The sequence below is a fragment of the Corvus brachyrhynchos genome, unplaced genomic scaffold, assembly GCF_000691975.1.
Source record: "Corvus brachyrhynchos isolate BGI_N302 unplaced genomic scaffold, ASM69197v1 scaffold220, whole genome shotgun sequence".
Taxonomy (NCBI): domain Eukaryota; kingdom Metazoa; phylum Chordata; class Aves; order Passeriformes; family Corvidae; genus Corvus; species Corvus brachyrhynchos.
The window spans coordinates 2,261,464-2,268,509 of record NW_008236209.1 but is presented as its reverse complement, the minus strand read 5'-3'; the positions used below and the strand labels follow the sequence as shown (position 1 = coordinate 2,268,509).

The 7,046-nt window shown below is 38.0% G+C and overlaps 1 long non-coding RNA gene across 1 annotated transcript in view; it reads right to left on the bottom strand.

The window, feature by feature from the left end:
* Window positions 1–2,156: 2,156 nt before the first annotated feature.
* LOC108448662 overlaps window positions 2,157–7,046 on the bottom strand; it is a 12,712-nt gene continuing 7,822 nt past the window's right edge. Inside the window, exon 3 of the long non-coding RNA XR_001864628.1 lies at window positions 2,157–6,443. This is a non-coding gene — a long non-coding RNA (uncharacterized LOC108448662). The remainder of the gene's footprint in view (window positions 6,444–7,046) is intronic.

Sequence of the window (7,046 nt, the reverse complement as noted above, 5' to 3'; positions counted from 1 at the left end):
AAACATCCAAACTCTTTTACCCACTTCTTTCTAAAGCTCTCGTAAAGCATCCAACAAGACCTCACTTAACATTTTAACAGTTAATTACACAGTAACAAGGAAGATTTATTATTTAATGTCTCAAGGCCTACTGGCAATGAGCGGCTCTGCTATAATCTGAGTGGACACTAATGAACACCATCTGGTGCTCCTTCCCTTTCCAAAATCCCAGACCCATCTCGTGAGGAAGGTTTCGATGCTGTGTTGGAAATGTGCTCACCCTGATCCGTATCCACATTATTTACTAACAATCTAAACAAAAAGAGGAACATAGTGCAGAATAAAAATATTGTCTACTTTTCTTGCAATCCTAACTGCTTCAGGGACCATAAGATTCAACAAGCAACTAATTTTTTTAAAAATAAAAGAAAGAAGTTATCATGGAAAAGTAGCACATAACTTTCCTGCTTTTTCTTTTTTCAGTTTTCTGTTTCACATGAGACTTACCAGTTAAATCACTTAGCCTTCATATAATACAGTACAGCACAATTTTCCCACCTCACCATATTTTCAGAAATCTAATTAATTGGAAGGTGTTAATTAATTTTGAATCTACAGAAAAGCAGTTTTCTGAAACAATTTTATAAGAATTGATTTATATAAAGGGTCTGTAACCTAATAAGCTTTCAGTTCTGAAATTCTCAGTTCGCACCTGGCAAATCAGCCAGGAATGTGACAAACTTATGGTGATGAATGGCTCATTTATCAAATGCAAAAATCTTAAAAAATTAAAATAATGAAAAAAAAAGAAGTCTGCATATATACAGGTCACATCCTCCCCTGTAAACACACACCCCTCGTTCTAAGACATGAGCTTTGTGTTAAGGCTGTAGCTCAGTGTAAAGTCAAATAAAATTCCCCCTTTCTGTGCAGGTTAAGCTGACTCGCTATGAGCCCCAAGGGTGGCAAGATCTGAAGAACTGCATCTGACCCTTCCCTTAAATCCTTCTTGCTGTGGTTGAGCAAATGGGGAAAAGGTGATGCTTAAAAGTTTCTTGTACTGTTGCCAACTAGGAATAATCAGTCACTGAAAAATAATGGGGGCCTCTTTGCCTCAGTCACTGTGATAAAAATCAGTGAGACGAGGACATGATCAGCACCACCAGAATCAGTCTCTTTACAATGTGCTGATTGAAATACACAAAATAGAATAAAAAATAAAGAATTTAATAAAGAATATTTGCTTTTCATTTAGGGTAGAGAAGAACCATACTGAGCAGTGTAACATTCCTACTTCTAAACTTTATTATACTCTCATTTACTACAGCCATAACTGTAATATTTTATCATAAGATTAGAGTGCAATTGACAACACGCTGGATAATGCATTTGATTAATAGATGATCTAAAGTACAATGTTGGCTTGTATCCCACAGTGCTCACAGGGATTCCATTTCTCAGCCTACCTCATGTTATCCAACTTTGGGAACACCTTCAAAATGCTGTGAAGTCAAACTGGCAGCAAGGCCACCATGGGGTGAGATAACACTGAGATTATCACGTGCACCAGAATCTGCTTGGAGGCTTTACTTGGGCACAAAGCAAGGTCAGACAAGAGCAAATGGGATAAGGCCATTTTAGAGACTGAGCTTCGCATTTAGACATTTGATTATTTTGCAAGCGGGATTCACAAATTAATTCCAGAACTAAGTCTTTTATGAACGTTTATTTATATAATGACAGTAAAAAAATTGGGTGATTAAGGGTGAATGGCTTTTGTTCAAGGGGATACTGTCACATGAGGGCTGGGACGAGGAGTTGTTTAATGCAGTGAAGGATCGTGTCTCATAGTCAGAATAGCTCTCATAATGTCATTTCTGGGTGATTGGCAGTTTCTAACTCTATAACTTTTCACAAAACTACCAAAAAAAAAAAAAAAAAATGGGAACGGAGGGAGTTGTTTAATGCAGTGAAGGATCGTGTCTCATAGTCAGAATAGCTCTCATAATGTCATTTCTGGGTGATTGGCAGTTTCTAACTCTATAACTTTTCACAAAACTACCAAAAAAAAAAAAAAAATAGGGAAAGGAAGAGAGGCAAAAAGTGAAAGCAGTATCTTATTTTAATAGCACTTTTTTTACTCTATTGTAATTAAAAATACTTGGATATTACAAAGAAGTAAATACTAATAGTCAAAAGTAGTCCCCTCTTCTATTGGGGACTGAATCCTTCAATTTTCCTGGAGACAACAACGTGAAAACTGAGACAATGAAGGTTGTATTGATAATAGCAAGGAAAAAAGTTCAAGCCATGCCTGGAGCATAAAATGGAGAGCACAAGTCGAAGGAAAAAATCATGAAAGATGCATGACTATTACATTCACATGTATTACTGTTAAGTGCATTCATTAAATGATCATAAAGAATATATGACATTAAAATGAAAGCGAAGATCACAGTCCCTAATAGAACTTGATAATTTCAGAGTGTGAAAAGCAGCAGACCATGACAACAATTTAAACTAAGAACACTAAATCTCGCATTCCAGCTTTCACTGCAAGCAAAGGGAACAAAAAAAAATACCCGGAGTAAATGATAGAAGTGACAAAAGAAAACGTGACATCGAATTTTAGGCTACGCTGGCATAACACACAATGAAGCAATCATTTCTTTTGAAACCATTACAGAATTATCTGATCATTAACCATGTAGAGAAATGCTTTGGTTCTGAATGTACACACGCTGCAAATCTCCTGAAAACACATGTCCTGATAAATGAGTCGTTGTGATTGTGACCAGGACATTTGCTGTTTGAAGCCCTTTATATTCCGTTGTGGTTTATATCATCTGCATTATTTCACATAACGGGTTATAACAGATCGTTTGGCCGAGGTTTTGACACCTCTGCATGAGGCTATGTTTAACACCTCATCAGTTGGTATACATATGCTAATTGTTGCTGTTTAGCACCTGTTTTCTCCTTTCCTGCTGTTCAGGCACAACACTCAACTACCACAACTCTGCCTTTGCAGTGTTTGCAGAGCATTTCACCATCTTGCAGAGTAAATCAGATCTTTTGAAAATGTAGCAGAGAAAATTCTGTCCCCATTTCGAGTAGTAAAATGGTTGAAGTGTAACCTCTCGTCATTAATTACTTTTTTCCCACTAGTTTTATTAATATATTAAAAAAGAGCAAATCAGCTATGGAGAATGGGAAGGGACTGACTTGATGCAGGAGCCTCTCCTCATCAGTTTTGGAACTTCTTTGTGGCCGTTGTCACCAATTTCCACACCATGAACACACTGGTGCTCTGACCACCCCACCACGCTTGTTACCTGACCGTGCTTGGACAATAATTCTCAGATTAACCACAACCCACTGATTTCCATGAGTTCGCAATCAAGGAATTCAGCCATTTGCACTCTGTGCCACTGGAATGGAAATTGTTGATGAAGCCGACAGGGACTGCTCAAATGGCAGTTCCACATCTCTGTCTTGATTTCTCAAGGTCTTAAAACTCACTCTCTCTCATCATTTCACTGCTGTGATGAGTTTTCTTCTTGGAAAGTAAATGAAGGATGTGAGCAAACGGCAAGAACACGTTAGAATTTATGACAAGAATTTATGCAGGGCTTTTGATCAGAGAATTTTAAGGATAAATTAGAAGACAACCACAGAACTTCAGTGTTCCTGAAATTCAAAACCAGTGGAAGGCCTGCCAAATGTGAGTGAAAAGGAAATAAGGAACAGAAAATGATTGCTAGAATGAACTACTACAATCATCACCCAAGAAACACTAAATGACTTTAATATGAGTAATCCTCTTGAAGGTTCCCGTGATATACACTTGAATACCAGCACTGAAATATTAGTCAGTACTAAAGGAATACACAAGCTTTTTGTGACAGCAATCAGCAGAAATGTACATAATGACCATCCTTAATTTAAAACTCAGATATGTCCTCAATTTTAACAGGTAATTATCAATTGTGGAAGTGGAACCTCACATACTGCAAAGTCTTGCCCTCATAGAATCACACTCTGGGCTCTTGAGCGATGTTTCCATTGCTATATTTGTTAATTAGGACAGCAGCACGGCTGCTGCAGATATTAGGATATTTTAAAGCTCGGAGCAAAAGGAGAGCAACATCAGTGCTTCAGGCTCTGCTGTTTGAGCTTTCAAGATAACCTGAAACATAATTTGGCTTCATGTTGTAAGCAGGTCTGGAGCCAAATTCAGCACTCCCAGCTGAGCTAGTCTAGATATCACATGTAGCTGTGGCAGAGAAATGTATAAAAGAGCAGAAATTTGACCAATTTAATTTGAAGAACAGAAAACATTGTATAAAGCTTTCCAGCTCCTTGACATTGAAAATAATGGTGTCTGACAGTTCTAGGGTTAAGTAGCCACTCATTCAGCACAGCATCGTTTATCTGCCAACAGTATGTGTCTCTTGTTGTTACTTCAAAGAAAAAATTCAATAAAAATTTAAATAAAAACAGATCTGTCAGTATAAAGCTTTAATATTTTACACCAAACTCAATCTCTTTCCTTTGTAAAGTGCTTTCATACTTCCTGAACTCGTCCTGCAGTACACAATTCTCATTTTTTTAAAAGAAAGAAACCATGAATCACCTTTAAACATCTACACTTTCCTGAAACATTAACATTTATTTTTAATAGGCATCACTCTGAAAAGGCTTCACTAAGTACTGTAGAATGCTAAAGAATTCTGTAGATTGAGAGAACTAAGGATATATATTGAGCATCATTGCATACAAACTGGTTACTTGGTTAAGAATTCATGATTTAGAATATAACAGTAATTATTTAATGCAATTAATTCCAAATGCTCTCTCCTAAAGTACATTTGTTGTTACTGACTGCATATACTATGCTATAAATACACCCTGAAATAAGTGAAACAAAGGATTCAGTTATTCAAGGCCATGTCCTCTCTATGTCTTTCTGCCCAATTTTTCCTTTGCCTCCCACATATTTTATGAAACTGACAATTAAATGCTGCACAATCACTGCTTATGTCAGACTTTTTGTTTTAAAGTTGCTAGATTTGAGAAATCAGAGACATTTTATGAGAGATAATTAATGTCTCTCTTCTGTAAGTGCACTTGGCAAGGTATAATCTCTCCATTTTAAGCTGTCTCCCACATATATTTTAATAATAAAATCATTATTCTATTTAGAAACTTCTCATATTATTTAGCAATTCAGCTGTGGACTGTAACTACTTTGAGAAGAAAAAACGTGACTTATCGGCCCCATGTAACAGATTCAGATTATAACAGCCTCAATAAAAACATTTTTTAAACTTTGATTGCACACCCTAAAAGCAAAATTAACAATCTGCCAAAGCCAATATGTTCAAATAAAGAAAAGTTATAAAATATGACCATAATTTTATACATACTCAGTTCTATTTGATTTTAAAAGTTTCTTCCAGCATCTATTTTCTATCCCAGTCACGAGTTTATAACCATGCTACAAATCACAGCAATAAAATTTTGTGAAGAAGATTACAATAAAATTGTCATTTCATGTCAACTTTACTGGGAAAAATATATGCATTAACATGATAACAGGAATAATCTATTACCTTATTTAAGTATCTTCATTATTTGAAATGATAGTTGCTCCACACTATTTGCCAAAATACGTTAAGTGGTTTTGAAAGTCATAAATCTCTGCCACTCTCTTCCTTATACAAGTGTTAACTATAAAGTTCTGTCATAAATTATGAAACAAAAGGGTTTAAGCCAACCCAATAATATGAAATCTGTTCTTTCAATAATAAAATCTGCGCAGCTGGGAGCCGCTCATTATTTATTTAGCTTCTGCAAACCAACACCTCTATTTGTTTCCTTGTAACTTCACTGTTTTCCTTGCTTTTCCTAGGGAAAAAAAACCCCACAACCCACAAAAACCAAGACAAAGTGGAGCTGTATCTCCTCGCTGCTGTGTGTTGCACCATTCCCTGGGCCAATCTGCCTCTGTCACCCCATTTTGTCACCAGCTATCAGCTCAGGTGATCAATAACAGTCCAATGAAGACATGTTCCTGCCACCACCACCATCAAAAATAATCTATCCGAAATCTCCAAATAACCTAAATGTGATCTCAGATACCCATACGGCAATCCTGTGAATTACTTAAGAGTTTTTATTCGTTAATTTATTACTTTTCTGAAAACTGGTCACATGTCTCTGCCTGAGAGGAAAAACAAAAACCACACCCAAAGTAAGCCACAGTGGAACAGAATCCCCACAAACAGTACAAACATGATCAAGTGCTGGTCAAAGCCACTCTTTCTGAAATTACATCAGAAATACATCCACGCTGCATCCTGTGCATCCAAATTGCCACACAGCCCTTCCATTGTGTTCTGGAACATGGGTGGGTTCAGCTGTGGGCTCCTCCTTACTGCCCTCTGAGAGCAGGCCACCTTCTGAAAAGCAAAAGCAGGAAGGCAAAGAAGATGTAAAATAAATAACTAAATCTGTTTAAAAACCATTAAATGTACTGCAGTATTTGTAGCTGGTGGTACACGAGCTTTCAGTGGTGGAACACCAATGAACCACTGTACTAGAACACGGAGGAGGTGACACAAAAAGGCAAAACCTGTGGATTTAGAGAAGGGGTAAGGGGCACCTTGTGCTTTTCAGGAGGCTGCTCTCACCCTCCCAGCCTGGCTCAGCTGCTGCTCTCTCTGCAGCTCATTCTAAGCAGGATGGCTCAGACACAACCAAATGTCACAGGTTAGCAAGCATAGGCCCGGAAGGGATGTCCTTGCTGAAGGGTGCTGACAGCTTCCTCTGGGACCTGATAGAACCTATCAGCTGGCCAGTTTGAATATGGACAATTCTCTAAGCCACTTAAAGTTGTGACCACCTCTGTGATCCACATTTAAGAATAGGCAAACTCCCCCTCCAAGCTCTCTCTCGTTTCCAGTGCCGGCACAGGTGGCTGCGGGGCCCGTGTGGGGGCCAGCGGGCCGGGCCACGGCCATCCTGGAGTCGATGGGCGTGTTCCCGCGCTGGAACAACCACCC